The 18,754-nt window shown below is 38.4% G+C and overlaps 1 pseudogene; it reads left to right on the top strand.

The window, feature by feature from the left end:
* Positions 1-17,537: 17,537 nt before the first annotated feature.
* Positions 17,538-18,528, top strand: LOC116809472 (glycine cleavage system H protein, mitochondrial-like; annotated as a pseudogene).
* The last annotated feature ends 226 nt before the right edge of the window (positions 18,529-18,754 follow it).

Here is an 18,754-nt window from a genome sequence, read left to right on the forward strand (position 1 = left end):
ATTCCATTAGTCCCATCCCTCTAGATAATCTTGACTAATACAGTAGGTTTTGTGTTTCTAGGAGCTTATCTATTTCTTTCTTCTAGGTTATCTAATTTGTTGGCATACACTAATTCATAGTACTATATTCATAATCCTTTTTATTTCTGTAGAATCAGTAGTAATGTCCCCATTTTCATTTCTGATTTTAGTAATTTAAGTGTTCTCATTTTTTTCTTAGTTCATCTGACTAAAGTTTTGTCAATTTTGTTGATCTCTTCAAAGAACCAACATAGGTTTTACTGATTTTCTCTATTGTTTTCTATTCTTTTTCATTTACCTCTGCTCTAATCTTTATTATTACCATCCTTCTGCTAGCTTTGGGTGTAGTTACTTCCTCTTTTACTAGTTCCTTAACTTGTAAAGTGAGATTGCTGATTTGAGATTGTTCTTTGTTTTTAATATAAGCATTTATGGTAGTGCCCTCTCATCTGTGGTTTTACTTTCTTTAATTTCAATTACCCACAGTCAACTATGGTCTAAAAATAGGTGAGTATAGGACAATAAGATATTTTGAGAGAGAGACACATTTGCATAACTTTCATTGCAATATATTGCTTAATTGTTCTATTTTATTATTGTTTATCTCTTACTATGCCTAATTTACAAATTAAACTATCATAGCTATATATGTATAGGAAAAAACATCGTACATATAGGATACTAGCTGAGGTTTCAGGCATTCACTGGGGACCTTGGGATATACCCTCCATGAATAAGGGAAGACTAATATTTAGCTATAAATTTTCCTCTTTTCAATGTGTCCCGTAAGTTTTGATATGTTGTATTTTATTTTCATTTGTCTCTAAGTACTTTCTAATTTCCCTTGTGATTTCATCTTTGATCTATTGATTAAGAGTATTGTGTTTAATTTCCACAAGTATTTGAAGTTTCCACCTTTTTTAAATTATTGATTTCTAACTTTATCCCTTGTAGTCAATGAAGATACTTTGCATGACATCTACCTGTTTAATTCTATTGAGACTTGAGACTTAACTCGTGGCCTATTCTATATTCTATCCCGGGCAATGTCACATGTGCACTTGAGAAGAATATGTATGCTCGTATTTGGGGAGTAAAGTGTTCTATATATGTCTGTTTCATCTAGTTGGTGTATTGTGTTGTTTAAGTCCTCTACTTCCTTACTTATTTTCTGCCTGGTTGTTCTATCCATTACTGAGAGTGGGATATTGAAGTCTCTGACTATTATTGTAGAACTGTCTATTTCTCCATTCAGTTGGATTAGTTTTTGCTTCATATATTTTGACAGTCTATTATTAGATATGTATAAAGGTTTATAATTGTTATCTTTCCTTGCTGTATTGAACCTTTTATTAAAATGTTATGTCCTTCTTTGACTCTTGTAACGTTTTTGTATTTAAAGCCTATTCTGTCTGATATTACTATCACTGCTTCTGCTCTCTTTTAGTTGCTATTTGCATGAAATATCTTTTTCCATCTGTTCACTTTCAATCCATGTCTTTTTCAATCTATTTGATCTAAAGTGAGTCTCTTGTAAACAGCATATAGTTTAATTATGTGTTTTTTTATCTAGTCTGCCAATCTTTCTTTTGATTGGAGAGTTTAATCTATTTATATTTATATTAATCACTGCTAAGAAAGAACTTAGTTGTGTCATTTGACTATTTGTTTTCAACATACCTTGTAAGATTTTTGTCCCTCATTTCCTGCGTTATTGTCTTCTGTTATGTTTCATTGGGTTTTTTTGTAGTTAAATGTTTAAATTATTTTCTCATTTTCTTTTGTGTATATTCTATAACTATATTCCTTGTAGTTACTATGGGAATTACATTTAACACAGTAAAGTTATAATACTCTAATTTGTACTTATACCAGCTTAACTTGAATAATAAAGAAAAAATCTACTTTTTTACAGCCTCATCCCTACCTCTTTTAGTTGCTGATGTCACAAAATTACATCTTTTTCTATTGCATATGCCAAAATATATTCCAGTAACATTTTAAATACATTAGTTTCTTAAATTACATAGATAATAGAATGTGGAGTTACAAACCAAAGTTACAAAAATCCTAGCTTTTAAACTAATAATTGTTTTTTTCAATGTGTTAGTCTCTTAAACCATGTAGAAAACAAAAGGTAGTGTTACAAACTGTTGTTATGATAATATTGACTTTTATAATTGCTTGTGTGTGTATCTTTATTGAGATTCTTATTTATTTATAAGATTGTGAGTTACTGTCTAGTGTCCTTTTATTTTACCGTGGCTGACTCCCTTGAACGTGTCTTACAGGGCAGGGCTGGTGATGACAAACTCCCTCAGCTTTTGTTTTATCTGGGAATATCTTAATTTCTCCTTCACTTTGAAGGACAGTTTTCCAGATATAGGAATCTTGGTTGACAGCTTTTTTTTCTTTTCTTTTAGAACTTTGGATATATCAGCCTTTTAGCCTCCAAAGCTTCTGATGAGAAATCTGCTGATAATCTTATTGAAGATTTCTTGCATATGATGAATTATTTCTCTCTTTCTGCTTTCATGAGTCCCTCTTTGTCTTTTGAAAGTTTGATTATAATCTGTCTCTATGTGAGTCTCTTTCAGTTTATTTTACTTGGAGTTATTTGAACTCCTTGGCATTTACATTTATATTCTTCATCATATTTGTAAAGTTTCCACCATTATTTCTTTAACTGTTTCCTCTACCCCTTTCTCCTTTTCTCACAGTATGTATGTTGGTGGTGTTCAACAGGCCCCTTAGGCTCTGCTCACTTTTTGTTAATCTCTTTTCTTTCTGTTTCTCAGACATGGTCATTTCCATTGTTCTGTGTTCAGGTTCATAGACTCTTTCTTTAACCTGCTCAAATCTGCCTTTGAATCCTTCCAGTGAATTTTTTATTTCACTTATTGTACATTTCAGCTCCAGAATTTCTTATTGGTTTCTTTGTAGGTTTTCTATTTTCTATTTCTTTATGGCTATTACCACTTTGTTCAAATATTATCTTCTTGACTTTCTCCATATCTCCCTTTAGTTATTTGAGCATCTTTAAGACAGCAATTTTAAAGGTTTTTGTCAACTAGATCTACCATCAGATTTATTTATTTATTTATTTAGAGACAGAGTCTCACTCCGTCACCCAGGCTGGAGTACAGTGGCATGATCTCGGCTCACTGCAACCTCTACCTCCTGGGTTCAAGGGATTCTCGTGTTTCAGCCTCCCAAGTAGCTGGGACTAGAGGTGTGCACCGGCACACCTGGCTAAGTTTTGTATTTTTAGTAGAGATGGGGTTTCACCATGTTGACCAGGCTGGTCTCGAACTCCTGGCCTCAAGTGATCTGCCTGCCTCGGCCTCCCAAAGTGCTGGCGTGAGGCACTGGTGTGAGGCACTGTGCCCAGACACCATCAGATCTTTTTCAGGGGCTGTTTTGTTTATTTATTTTTTCCTTTGAATGGACTATATTTTCCTGTTTCTTTGTGTATGCCTTATAATTTTTTTATCAAAAACCAGACATTTAAATCTAATAATGCAGTAACTCTGGAAATCATATTCTTTCCCTTTCCCAGGTTATACTATTTTCATTATTTTTTTATTTTCTAAAAAATTGTTTTAGGTAGGTTGTTTATGTGCCAAGGATAAGCCTGAGGTGTAAAATTAAGGTCTTCTCAGGTCTTTTCTGAGCCTGTCTTTCTCTGGGCATGAACAGTTGTTCTAATTGCCAATGTATATGCAGTTGCTTTTGAATGTCCTAGTCTTCAATGTCTGCCTCCCAAAAGGGAAAAAAGAGAAAACTAAGGATGTGGAGAGTGGTGCCAGCCATTTACTCCTTTGGAAGTCACTTCAACTGGACAGGGAGGGGCTTGCCACAGTGGGAGAGGTGCAGCAACAATGGCCAACTATGTTTGTCTGCACCTCTGTGATCAGAAGCTGCAATCAGTGATGGCTGGGCACAGTGGCTCATGCCTATAATCTGAGTACTTTGGGAAGCTGAGATGGGAGGATCCGTTGGGGCCAGTAGTTCAAGACCAGCCTAGGCAACATAGTGAGACCTTGTCTCTAAAAGAATTTTAAAAATTAGCTGGGTGTGTTGGTGCATGCCTGTAGTCCTAGCTACTTGGGAGGCTGAAGTGGGAGAATTTCCTGAGCCCAGAGGTTCCAGGCTGCAGTGAGTTATGATCGCATGACTGCACTCCAGCCTGGGTGATGGAGCAAGACCTGGTTTAAAAAAAAAAAAAATCCACACACAGGTTATTCAAAACAAAACAAAACAAAACAAACAAAAAACAGAAGAAGAAGCTGCAGTCAGCAAGCAGAGCACAAATGCACAAATCCCCAGCATTTGGAGGTGAGGGTCCCCTGGCTCCCACAAACTGTGTAAAAGCTGCTTTGGGAACAAGTACACACCTGCATACCATGGGGCTGGGGGTGAAGGATGGATAGCTGCTACTGCACTAAGAGCTGAAACTGACCACAGTTAACCACAATTTACTAAGCCTTCCCTAGACATTGCAAATTTTCAACAGACTCCAGAGTTCCTAAATAGCTACATCCGACAGATTTTGCCAGTGAAATGGTTTCTAGGTGGGCAGACAAATTCCTGTTGCTTCCTACTTTGCCATCTTCCCAGAATTCCCTCCTTGCACAAAAGGTTTTGAAACCATTGAATCTTTTGTCACCTCCAAACAACACCCTAAATAAGCAGATCTTTAGTCTCCAGTAATTCTAAAAGTCAGGAGTAGCCACATGTTTAAAATCAGTGATAATAATGTGATGTGAGGATGAAATGGAATAATATAAATACTTTGAAATAGTGCTTAGCATATAATAAATGCTTAATAAATGTTAGCTATTCTTTATTATAATAATTTTTATTTAAATTATAATTACTTTCTGAACTGGGGAGATGCCTCACCAGAAACAGTTAAAATATCAAGGATGTTTTAAGAAAACTGCTGGACCAAGAATTAACACTTGCTACATATTTGTTCCTATTTTTATACCAAATTTTAAAACATTAAACATAAGACTTAAATTTTTGACAATTTCTTGCTCAATATCCTAGTATGCTTAGTTACCATTCTAATATATCTTTTCATACAGGTTCTCTCTGAAATACATAACTTTAGAAAGATTTAGAGTTCTTAAGTGGGGCTATTTTATTCCATTTTAGTCCTTGGCAGTAACTTCCAACCAATGAATTCCCTGTAGGAATACTCACAATTTAGTATATGCAATATGATTAATTTTAGCTCCAGAAAAAAGGCAGACATTTTTTCTTTGAAAATTTGAGCGGCTTTAATGTATTGTGAATATGCATGTAGGATCTCATTCAACTGCAGTTTCTTATCTCATCAAAGTTATCTCCTCACATCCTTATGACATTTGCCTTATTTTTAATTTGTAGGAGTAATATTTTCCAGGTCAGGGGAGAGAGTAAATTTTCCATAGCTAATTTTCCAACTAAAAGCTGATGTACATACAGACACAATTCTGTTGGCATTTCCAGGGCATTGAATACCAAAGAAAACATATTTTATGATTATCTTTGGGACATGAATGTACCTATATTATAGGAGAATTGGTAATAAAGAAGATTTATCAATTTAATTACTGGTGTGTTACACTTGGGCACCATGTAGCAATTTTTTGGTCCTACAAATAACTGTACTGAACAGGGCTGAATCTGTGATGTAGCCCACAATGAACTCTCAGAGGTGTGGTTCCTGGAAGAAGTCTCATTGCTGAAACTATCCCCTTGCCCGAAACTTTGCCCAACGTTGTGATACACATGGTCAAGTGCAAACATCTTCTTTAGAAATTTCAAAGATTTGGCAGGATGTCTTCGCAGTAGAAGTACTCTTTGTGTTTGAGAAACTAATCAAGTTCAGTATAGGCATGGAAAAACATTTGGAGGAATATGCCAAAATGTTAACAGTGGCTATACCTTGGGGAATGGCATTGAATGTGAAGGAGAAAAACCAGAAGGGAACTTTCGCTGATTATTTCATCTGCTTCTGTATTATTGAACTGTTTATAACCTGAATGTATTAATTGCAGAAAAAAAGGCAGCAGCCTTTACCAGCCACCTGGTCTCCCAGCTCAGAAACCAGGGAAGTAGACACACCATTTCTTTTTTCTTCACTCCTCATGCCTGATCAGTAATTGAGCTCTGTGAGTGTTCTTCCTAAATATCTCTCTAATGCATCTCTGTTCTCCATCTTCACAGCTGTGCCTCAGCTCAGGCACTCAGGAGCCCTCCTCTGACTAACAAAAAGAGCCTCTGAACCTGACTCCCTGCAACTCCACCCATCTCCCATCAGCTTCTGAGAGGCATCACCACCACCACCTCCCCTTACTCCCCCACCTTCCCCACTGCAACTCCTACTCTGAACCAGAGCAAACCTGACCTGGTCACTGCCATGCTGAAAATCCCCCACCCAGATACTGATAATTGGGGAGGCTATACATGTGTTGGGAAGGAGGGTAGGTGGGGAATCTCTGTACTTTCCTCTGAGTTTTACTGTGAACCTAAAATTGCTCTTAAAAAATAAAGTCTATTAAGAAAAATACCCCACCTAGCACTCCCACCCAGCTCTAACCTCTTCTCTACAGACTTTAAAAAATTTGATTTGTTTATAATTGCAAATCTGACCAAGAACACCCAAGACCCATAGAAAGCATTATTCCTCAGTCTGGCATAAAAAATCCTCATGATCAAAACTGTCCATCTTCCTAGCTTCACCTTCTCATACCCCTGTGTCCTCATCTGTGTAGTTTCTTCCCAGATTTACCCCTCCCTGCTTTGGTTTCCTTTGAAAGCTTTTGCTCTTTCTTCTCTTAGAAGTCTTCCTGGCACCTCTAGACAGAGATGGTTCCACCCTTTCTAAATGGCTGATTAGCCCATTATCATGCATTACGGGAATGATTTAACTCCTTTCCTCCTACACTATTGTTTTTTGAGAACAAAGAGCTTTATTTATTTTGCTTATATATTTATAGAGGCATACCTTGGAGATATTGCAAGTTTGATTCCAGAACACCACAATAAAGCAAATGTCACAATACAGCAGGTCACACGAATTTTTTGGCTTCCCAGTGCATGTAACAGTTATGTTTATGCTATATTGTAGTCTATAAAGTATGCAATAGCATTATGTCTAAAAAAAGTTCAAACCATAAATAAAAACACTTTATTGCTAAAAAAAAAATGGTAACAATCATTACAGCCTTCAGCAAGTCATAATCTTTTTGCTGGTAGCGGCGCTTGCTTCAATGTTGATGGCTGCTGATTGATCAGGGTGGTGTTGCTGAAGGTGGGGTGGCTGCGGCAATTTCTTAAAATAAGACAGTAATGAAATTTGCCACACCAATTGACTCTTCCTTTTACAAAAGATTTCTCTGTAGCATGCAATGTCGTTTGACAGCATTTTACTCTCCTTCAAAACTGCCATCAGTCCTCTCAAATCCTGCCACTGCTTTATGAACTAAGGTTATGGAATATTCTAAATCCTTTGTTGTCATTTCAACAGTGTTTGCAGCATCTTCATGAGGAGTAGATTCCGCCTCAAGAAACCACTTTCCTTGCGCATTCATAAGAAGCAACTACTCATCCCATCCTTAAAGTTTTATCAGGAGATTGCTGCAATTCAGCTGCATCTTCAGGCTCTACTTCTAATTCTAGCTTTCTTGCTGTTTTCATCACATCTGCAGTTATTTCCTCCATGAAAGTCTTAAACCTCTCAAAGTCATCCATGAGGTTGGGAATCAACTTCTTCCAAACTTCTATATTAATATTTTGACCCCCTCCCATGAATCATGAATGTTTTTAATGGAATCTAGAATGGCAATTCCTTTCCAGAAGGGTTTCAATTTTCTTTGCCCACATCCATCAGAGGAATCGCTGTGGCAGCTATAGCCTTATGAAATATTTTTCTTAAATAGTATGACTTGAGAGTCAAAATTACTCCTTGATCTATGGGTGGCGGATTGGATACTGTGTTGGCAGGCATGAGAACATTCATCTCCTCTACATCTCTATCAGAGCTCTTGGATGACTAGGTCCATTACAAATGAGCAGTAGTATTTTGAAAGAAATCTTTTTTTCTGAGCAGTAGGTCTGAACAGTGGGCTTAAAATATTCAGTAAACCACGCAGTAAACAGATGTGCTGTCATCCTGGCTTTGTTGTTCCATTTATATAGCACAGGCAGACTGGATTTTGCATAATTCTTAAGGGCCTTAGGATTTTCAAAATGGTAAATGAGCACAAGCTTCAACTTAAAGTCACTGGCTACATTAGCCCTTTACAAAAGAGTCGGCCTGCCCTTGGAAGAGAAGCTTTTTTTTTTTTTTTTTTTTTTTTAAGATGGAGTCTCACTCTTGCTCAGGCTGGAGTGCAGTGTCATGATCTCACCTCACTGCAACCTCTGCCTCCCAGGTTCAAGTGATTCTCCTGCCTCAGCCTCCTTGAGTAGCTGGGATTACGGGCACATGCCACCATGACCAGCTAATTTTTTGTTTTTTTAGTAGAGATGGGGTTTCACCATGTTGGCCAGTCTTGTCTCAAGCTCCTGACCTCAAGTGGTTCACCTGCCTCAGCCTCCCAAAGTGTTGGGATTACAGGCGTGAGCTACCACCCCCGGCCTGCCCTTTGAAGCTTTGAAGCCAGGCCTTGACTTCTCCTCTCTAGCTATGAAAGCCCTACATGGCATTTTTTTTTTCCAACAGAAGGCTGTTTCGTTTTCACTAAAAATCTGTTATTTAGTGTAGTTACCTTCATCAATGATTGTAGCTAGATCTTCTGGATAACTTGCTGTAGCTTCCACATTAGCACTTCCTGCTTCACATTGTACTTTTATGTTCTGGAAATGGCTTCTTTCCTTAAACCTCATGAACCAGCCTCTGCTAGCTTTCAGCTTTTCTTCTGCAACTTCCTCACCTCTCTCAGCTTCTATAGAATTAAATAGAGTTAGGTTTTGCTCTGGATTAGGTTTTGGCTTAAAGGGAATGTTGTGGCTGGTTTGATCTTCTATCCAGACCACTAAACAGCAATAAGGCTGTTTCACTTTCTTATCATTTGTGTGTGAGCACACGTTGTTGGAAAAATGGCACCAATAGGCTTTCTCAAGGCAAGGTTGCCACAAACCTTCAATTTGTAAACAATGAAATATCAGTGAAGCACAACAAAGCAAAGCACAATAAAATGAGGCATGCCTGTATTTTTTTTAATGTAGGCAGCCCCAACATTTTCCATATGTAGTAAAAGAACATTCTCTATGTTCATGAATGCTTATGACAAATGAATGATAGAATGAATGAATAAATGAATGCAAAGAGCTCAGACTGGAAAGTAGCAGATATGTGATCTAGTTTTATTTCTGATACTCTGACTGGTTCTCTTTTTTCTCTCATCTTAATTGAACACTGGACATTCCAGTTGGCTCTTAAATTATATAAGTTAAATATAATAAATTTTCAGCCAATGATTTCATTAGATACCTGGCTGTAACTCCTAAGACCTATGAAGAGCCCTAGAAGCCAGCTCCACCTTGGTTCCTCTAATAGTTTTTTTTGCTCCATCGTTTTCTTCAACTTAGCATCTGTGTCACCTTGAACAAGTTGCTTAACTTCTCTACACCTTAGTTTCTTCAGCTGCAACATGAGATTCATGATGTGGCTACTTCATAGAGTAGCAGTGAGGATTCGATCAGATAATGTATGTAAAGTGCTTAAACAATGCCTACGATACTAAACACATAATAAATGTTTAATAAATATTGATGATGGTGATGATGTTTCCTTGATGTTTTTTAGGGCACTTTTCTGCATAGGAGGAAAGTAAACTCTGAGGCTTCCCGTATTCTCTAATGATTAATAAAGTACTGTATCATTGGGTCATATAGAGCTATATAGGCATGGACAAATTCATTTGTTTGCAACGAATTAGACTTCAAGGACTGTGCAATGAACTAAGGCAATTTAAAGGATACTTTGCACCCTTTGGAAATGTAGATATTTTAACAAATAGGAACACATGAGTCATATAAACCTTAGAGTGAACGAATTAACTAGTTCTTTTCCTCAAAGCAGTGTTGATGGGAGGAAAAGAGTTGGTGCTAAGAGCCTGAGGGGTGGTGGAAGAGGAAGGAAGAGTAATCTGCAAGACTGTCAAGTGTGAAGGGTGTGGGGACTGCAGCAATTCTTGCAAGGTCAGCAGAGTGGGCCAACTTTTTCAGTTGCTGGCTGACCTCAGCCAGGGATTAGGTTCTGTTCAAGGGCAGTATTGCTGCAATATCAAGGGGCCATGCTCTGGTTGCTGAAAGCTCATGCCCGGGACTGCTAGCCTGGGTTCTGGCTGTCTGACCATTTACTCTTATTTTCTTTTTATATCTGTCTTATTTTCTCAGTTAGCTAGGATTTTTGGTTGCAAGTAACAGAAACGCCAACCTAAACTGACTTAGGCATGAAGGGAATTGTTCATGCTTATATAACTGAAAAGATTGGGGGTAGTGCTGGTGTCAGGGTTCAAAAGAAGTCATCCAGGTTCAGTATTACTCCACCTTTTCTCAGCCTTTCACTGTGTTCATCTCTACCTCAAACTTCATGGCTTGATGGTGACAGTAGCTTCAGACTCTTCATCCCCTCAGGTTCAAGGCACAGAGAAAGAGAGTCTGCCTTTGCTTCAGATATCTGAAGAAAAAGCTTCCTTGTGTCCCAGTGGCTCTGAAGGAGCCATGTGCCTGTCTCTGAAGAAATTACTGTGGCCAAGGGAAACACAAGCTCTGATGAGCCATTCCTCAGTTTCATGCCACCCTCGGAACAGAGGCTGGAGGCAATTCCATCAGAGCTACTTGGGCAGCAGATGGGGAAAGATTAGCTCTACAAACAGGAATCAGAGCTGGTTATCAGAAGTAGAATGAATGCTGGGGAGTATTTTTTTTTTTTTGGTCCATTACCTCTTCTAGTATTTGTGTCTTTTTGATTCTGAAAACCCACCCTTGATGTTTCCATCCCCTCACCAACTGTGGCTATCAAAAGAGTTAACCCCTGATGCTCAAGTATATCCTCTCCAGCCCTGTCGAGAATCAATGAACACTTAGTCACCAGTATCAGAAACTTTCTTGTATGCTCTAGGCCCAATGGTTTGAGACGATGACCAGGTCTAGTAAAAGCATTCTATTGAAGCCTACCTTCATAGCTTTCACTTTGGGGCCTAAGGTGCCTTCCTGATTTTCACTGCTCCAGCTTTTCTGGGATGAGGGAAATGAATCCCTAACCCAGTAATTCTCAAGCCTGGATTCAAATTAGAATCACTTGAAAAGCTTTTTAAAAATTCTCATTCCTCTAAGATCAGAAATAAGAAAATTTTAAAAATTCTCATTCCTCTAAGATCAGGATCAGGATCAAGGCAAGCACAGCTGCTCCTACTCCTTCTATTTAACATAGTACTGAAGTCCAAGCCAGAGCAATTGGACAAGAAAAAGATAGAAAGGTCATCCAAATAGGAAAGAAAGAAGTAAAATTATCTGTTCACAGATGACATGATTTCATATATAAAAACCCTAAAAATTCCATTCACACACAAAAAGGTCTGTTAGAACTAATAAACAAATTCAGCTAAGTTGCAGGATACAAAATCAGCATGGAAAAAATTGACTACATTTCTGTACACCAACAATGTATAATCTGAAAAGAAAATTAAGAAAACAATTCTATTTATAATGAAATCAAAAAGAATAAAAATTCTCAGCGGTAAACCTAACCAAAGACATGAAAGACTTGTATACTAAAAACAAATCATTGCTGAAATAAATTAAGGAAGATACAAATAAATGAAAAGACATCTCATGTTCATAGACTGGAGGACTTAATATTGTTAAGATGTCCATATTACTCAAAGCTATCTACAAATTCAATGCAATTCCTATCAAAATTCCCATAGCATTTTTTGCAGAAACAGAAAAATTCATCTGAAAATTCATATGGCATCTCCAGAGGCCCCAAATTTTGAAAAAAAACAAAATTAGTGGAATCACACTCTAAAGGACACACACTTTGTAATATGCTATTTCAAAACATATCACAAAGTTACAGTACTCAAAACAATGTGAAATTGGCATAAAAACAGACGTGTAGACCAATGGAATAGAATAGAGAGCTCAGAAATTAACCCTTGCATATCTAGGCAAAAGATGTCCAACAAGGGTGCATACCAATGTTCATAGAGGCACCACTATTCACTGTAGCCAAGAGATGGAAGCAACCTAACTGTCCACTGACAGGTAAATGGATAAACAAAATGTGGTATATACATACAATGGAATATCACTCAGCTTTTAAAAGGAAGGAAATTCTGTCACATGCTACAGTATGGATGAACCTTGAGGATATTATGCTAAGTGAAATAAGCCAGTGACAAAAAAGACAAATACTATACAATTCTACTTATACGAATATCTAAAGTAGTCAAATTTATAGAAATAGAAAGTAGAATGGTGCTTACCACGGGCTGAAAGGAGGGGGAAATGAGGAATTGTGGTTTAATGGGTACAGAGTTTCAGGTTTGCAAGATGAAAAAGTTGTGGAAATTTGTTTCATGACCATGTGAATATATTTAACACTACTGAATTGTGCAATTAAAAATAGGGAAGATGGTAAGTTTTCTGGGGGGTGTGTTTTTACCACACAAAAAAATACACATCCTGAGCCCAACACCAGATCAATTAAATCAGATGGAGTGGGGCTAGGGCTTCAATATTATTAAAAGCTTTCTGAATTATTTTATGGTAAAGTCAGCGTTGCAAGTGACTGCCTTAATCACTTAATCATGAATTGAATTTATCGACCCAACTCTTCTTCCTTGGCTGATTACGGCAAGGGGTAGGCCCTTACCCTTTTGCACAGAGTAGAAAGGAGTCCGTTTATTGAACACCTTCATTGACAGCTGGATTGGGGTTCAGATTCTATATGGGTCACCAAATCAACCCAAATAGGTTAGAAGCAGGACATCAGTTCACTCAGATTTCCATACACACCTTTTGTATAATTTCTGGGCAGGCAAAAAAGAGGAGATCCCTAGTGTTGCTCAGGGTGAGGTCCCAGACACAGCGAGACCCTTCCTAAGGGATTGTTAGGAGAAAAAAGATGGCTGGCAGAGAGGAAAGAGAGAGACACTAGTAGCCCAGGGTGCTGCCAAGGAATGGAAAGCCACAATGGGCAGCTGGAGGAAAGTGGCCACCTGAGACAAGATGGGTGGGGTAAGGACAGAGAGAAAAGTTCCAGAAGCCCGAAATGGAGAGCTGAAGGGAAAAGGGGAAACAATAACATTGTTTTTTTTTCTAGAACTGGGCCTATTTAATTTGTTTTAAAATAAATCTGCTATGGTAGGGAAAGCATCATTCCTTACTGGGGAGAGAATGCGGAGCAGATAGTGAAGTTTTCATGCAGGGAAGAATAATCAATATTCAAAATCTTACTTCTCAATACACAGATGGATTGAATTCAGGCTTCAGCATAATTTAATTAAATGGACTATTGTTTCTCTCTCACTAGTTTTAGTGAGAGCATGGCAAGTATGAGGAGAGGAGGATTAGGTTCTAATTGAAGCAGATCTATCTGCCTCAAAGCCAAGAAGTACTGTATAAACAGACTGAGAAGACTTTTATTTAAATTTCATATTCAAAAGGGTGTGGGTGCACAGATGGGTACACGTTACCTCCTTGGTTTCCAGTTTTAGAAGCAGGGGAAAAAAACGTTGGGTGAGTTCAAAATTTTTTTTTAATTACAGCTGGGTTTCTTCATAAAGCATATTAGCTGGGTGGTATTGAAAGGGTAGTATGTAATTTGTGCTTCTGAAATGCTTTCTTCCAGAAAATGTGTTTAGATTTTATTTTCTTTTATAATGAAAACCAATTATTTAAATGCCTGTTATGAAGAAGCAGGTCAGGAATTTTAAATGCACTAAGATAATTCCTACAATAACACTATTATTCCCATTTTTACAGTTGATGAAACTGAGGCTCACAGAAATTTTATGCATTTTTCAAGGTCACTTAGCTAATAAATAGCAGAGCTAGAATTCAGAGCCAGTTATTTATGGTCCCCAAACCAATATTCTTTTTATTAGGTATTTCAGTTTTTGAAGGAGATGAAGCCAAGGTGTATAATTCCTTTGTTTCTATTTTCACAGAGTTCAAATTAAATAGCAAATATAAGTCTTATTCTTCAAACTCTGTAAACAAAATTAATTTCTTTAATTTTCATAAATCAATTTAATGATAATTTCAGGCCGCCACCCTGCTAAATAGTCTACTAATTGCTGAAATGCCCCACTGTCTCAGCCCAGTGTTTCCTTGAAGTCTGCAGTCAGCTATTTCCACACTATGTTTTATCTTTGGTCATCTTTGGCATGCCATGGCGCCGCCCTTGGGCCCAGCCACTGAGGTCTGTTCCAGTCCCTGGGACGTCATCTTGAGAAAAGTCTTGTTTGATCACACCTCCCCAGAAGTACTCCTCTCTCACCTCAAATTCTGATCCCAATAATAAGTTTAGGCTTTTGAAAGTAAAAGACAGGGCTGGGTGCGGCAGCTAACGCCTGTAATCCCAGCACTTTGGGAGGCCAAGGTGGGTGGATCATTTGAGGTCAGGAGTTTGAGACCAGCCTGGCCAATATGGTGAAACCCCATCTCTACTAAAAATACAAAAATTAGCTGGGCATGGTGGCGGACACTTGTAATCTCAGCTACTTGGGAAGCTGCAGCAGGAGAATTGCTTGAACCTGGGGGGCGGAGATTGCAGTGAGCCAATATCGTGCCACTTCACTCCATCCTGGGCAATAGAGCGAGACTCAGTCTCAAAAAAAAAAAACAAAACAAAAAACAAAAAAAAAGAAAAGAAAAGCCAGGAAGAGGATAACAATAGCACCTACTTCAAAGGGTTGCTGTGAAGATTAAATGAGTTAATACCTATAAAATGCTTAGCACAATGCCAGATATAGTACATGCTAGTAAATATTCGCTATTATTACATTACTTTAGAATATACTTACATATATCTTTTTCTCAATTTTACTTTGGTGGCCTGCAAAATACATGATAAAATGTAGAATTTGTGAAGATTTGCATATAAGTGGTGCTGATATTGGTATATGCCCTCCAGGCACAGAAATTCTACTCTTCTACTTCACACAATTCTCATCAAAGAAGGAGAAAAAAGTACAGTGCTGTTACAATTGTATGCACTGAATTTTACAGTATATTTTTGCCAAGAAAAAAACTTCCATATTGTCTAGTTATCAATGAGAATTCCACCCTCCCCTTACAATTTTACACGTACTATGATTAGAAGAATTCCACAGAGGCTAGCTTCTGGCTCGAGTTTTTCAAATCTCGTGTCTCCTCCGTAGCCGTATGTCCAGTATTACGTGCTGTATCTCACTTTCGTACCCCGACCCCTGGCCGTGAAGCTTGGTTCCATGACGAATCAGCACAGTAGATAGAAGGAGTGTTCCTGGACGCCGTTTCTACACTGGTGTGATTGAAAACCACCTAAAAATCTCTTATTAAACCCAACTTAAGTGTAATCTCACCTCAACATCCCATTAGCCATATCCAAAAAATTCCCACACTCAGTGCCACCTGATGGGAAGGGAAACATAACAGCAGCGAAGTCTGATTGGAAAGCGATAGTAACTTTAATTAATTAAGGTAAACATATCTTACATTTGCAAAATTTCCATCAGCACTGTGTAAATTTATGGCTAGGGTCCCTCTGAGGTCCCTGAAAGGTATCTGTGCAATAGAGGGGCCTGAAGCTTCAACTTAGTTGATTTCACAGTAAATCGCATCACAAGTATTAAGTGGGATGATTCACGTAAAGGGCATAGGACTGTGCCTAGCACATCCAACAAATGTCAACCCTTGTCTGCAGTCGAGTAGTAGTAGGGCTAGTAGGCATTATTTGTGTTGATTTTTGTCCACATGCCCTCTCCTCCTTGTCTGCCCATTCTTGGCCCTTCTGTAACCTGCTGTGTCTCAGGAAGCTGACCCCTGTGCTCTTTCTTACACAGACTTCCTTGCCCCTGGTGCTTTCCTTTGGCCAGTGAGAAGCATCAGCAAGAAACTGGTAGGTAGGAAGAAAGAGAGTTTGGGCTACTTATATTCGTTCCCCCCATCTCCATATGCTCTCCCTCCAGTTTCCTCATGGTTCGGGCTCTGTCTGCACATAGCTGTAGCTCCTATTGGGTGAATTCTCTCCAAGGACTATAGATTGTGCTGGTTTTGATAACACAACTTCCGCCCTTTGCTCCCTTCAGGCCTAAAAGTAGAACAGGCTTCCTGCTGCTGTTAGTCCCTGGAGGCCTCACCATCCTTTGTTGTTTCCCTTAACCTGTCCATACCTTTGTAACTAGTCGATTAGTGAAATCCCTTTCACTAAGTTCTTTTGAGTGTGCTGTTTCCTGCAGAATCCCTGATTAATACATTGTTTGTTCCGATCCCAACTAGTATGCCCCATGGTCATCCTTTTTCTGTCTCCTGATATCCTGAGATAAAAGGTGTTGCCTATTTTCTCCTTCTCAGAGTAAGTCATGAAAAATGTGTACATAAAGTCATTTTCCCCTCCAGTAGTATGGCCATAAACTGTATGAAATCCATGTGTGACTTAGAGGAGAGCTCTGCTTGTTGATCTAACTGTTAATTTCCCCTGGGGGTAACATGTCCCTCGGAGTGCTTAGCCTGTCTTTAAAATTTTTACGTTTCCATGTGTGTTTATGTAACCACTTAGTTCTGTCCTATGTCGCCCTAGGCATATTTGCTACACTCAATGGAAGTTGAATTGTCCTGTCATATTACATAAGATGAAAATCTGACTCCATTCAACTGCCAGAGCAACAGCCAGAGAAGACATTAAGCGAGAACTGATTTTTGGCCTGGAGATCCTTTTCCATTCATGAGTCCTCTAGGGTTTCTCCAAAGCTGCACAGATGGTCATTCTTCAAAAGAAATACAGTTTTTTCTCCCCTTAGGAAATACTTAATCTGGACATTAGAACTGTTTCTGAGAGTGGGGAGGAACGCAGGAAAAACTCACCAGCACAATGTTTATTTTTAATAAGAGAAAGGGAAAGGAATGTGCAGATAGAGAACATTCTTATGTTTTCTTCTTCATACAGCTGCAGGTGAGATCTCCAGAGACTCTGACTTTAGAAGTGCACCAGGCCAGGAATCTCTGTAGCAATACTGCCTGTGAAGAGCATAGCTCAGGCCTTGTTTGATCTGATAGTCATGGCCACCCGTGAAGGACTTGTATTTGCCGAGTATTCCAAAAAAATCTCACATCTGACTCTATCCTAGGCTGAACTGTTAATCTGTTCTTTCATCCCTTCAATCAGTATTTGTTGAGTGCCCATAATGGAGGAGGCCTTGTTTGAAGTGCTAAAGATACAGTTGTGAATATGACAAAGTCCTCGCCTTCATGAGCTTACATTCTAGTGGTAGAGGCAGAAAATAAACAAGTAGCTTGCGAACATGGCGCTGCGAGTGGTGCGGAGCGTGCGGTCCCTGCTCTGCACCCTGCGTGCGGTCCTGTCACCCCCCGCGCCCTGCCCGCCGAGGCCCTGGCAGCTGGGGGTGGGCGCCGTCCGTACGCTGCGCACTGGACCCGCTCTCCTCTCGGTGCGTAAATTCACAGAGAAACGTGAATGGGTAACAACAGAAAATGGCATTGCAACAGTGGGAATCAGCAATTTTGCACAGGAAGCGTTGGGAGATGTTGTTTACTGTAGTCTGCCTGAAGTTGGGACAAAATTGAACAAATAAGATGAGTTTGGTGCTTTGGAAAGTGTGAAAGCTGCTAGTGAACTCTATTCTCCTTTATCAGGAGAAGTAACTGAAATGAATGAAGCTCTTGCAGAAAATCCAGGACTTGTAAACAAATCTTGTTATGAAGATGGTTGGCTGATCAAGATGACACTGAGTAACCCTTCAGAACTAGATGAACTTATGAGTGAAGAAGCATATGAGAAATACATAAAATCTATTGAGGGGTGAAAATGGAACTCCTAAATAAACTAGTATGAAATAATGCATCCCAGCAGAGTTGTCTTAAATTAGTGGTGGACCGAAGACTTAGAATAGCAACTTTTAGCATTATCGACGGGGAAAAAAAAACTACTGTTAACATTGCTAATGAAAGAAAATACCCTTTAACTTTCTAATGGTTATAGATAAATATAATAACGCATCTTTTTCACAATATCCTCTGATTTTTAGACTAGGCTGTAGTGTTCAGAATTCATGAAATTATCCATGGTAAAAACTAGTTATAAAAATTACATAATTCAAAGATAACGGTTGTTATTCTTAAGCCTTATATAATATTGTAACTTGCATGTATCTATACCTGGATTTGGGATGAAATACTTAATGATCTTTCCATTGGAAATAACTGGAAGTGAAGAGGTTTTTGTTGCTTGTACAGTGTCAGATGAGGAACACCACTATCTTAATTTTGCAGTACACTGCATTTGCTGGTGCTATTTTTATACAGCGAAGCAACAGCTTTGCAGCAAAATAATAAAATACTTCTTCGTTAATCATGTTTTTTTTGTTTTGATGTTAATATTTCATTTAGTGACTCTGCTAGTATTCGTGAAAGTGCTAACTCATGGAAAGTTACTTTTTAAAAGGAAATTTAAGCCAGAACAATGAAAAGCTACAAGAAAATGTTTCCTTTAGTCACAAAT

The sequence above is a fragment of the Hylobates moloch genome, unplaced genomic scaffold (genome assembly GCF_009828535.3).
Source record: "Hylobates moloch isolate HMO894 unplaced genomic scaffold, HMol_V3 SCAFFOLD_13, whole genome shotgun sequence".
NCBI classification, from domain to species: domain Eukaryota; kingdom Metazoa; phylum Chordata; class Mammalia; order Primates; family Hylobatidae; genus Hylobates; species Hylobates moloch.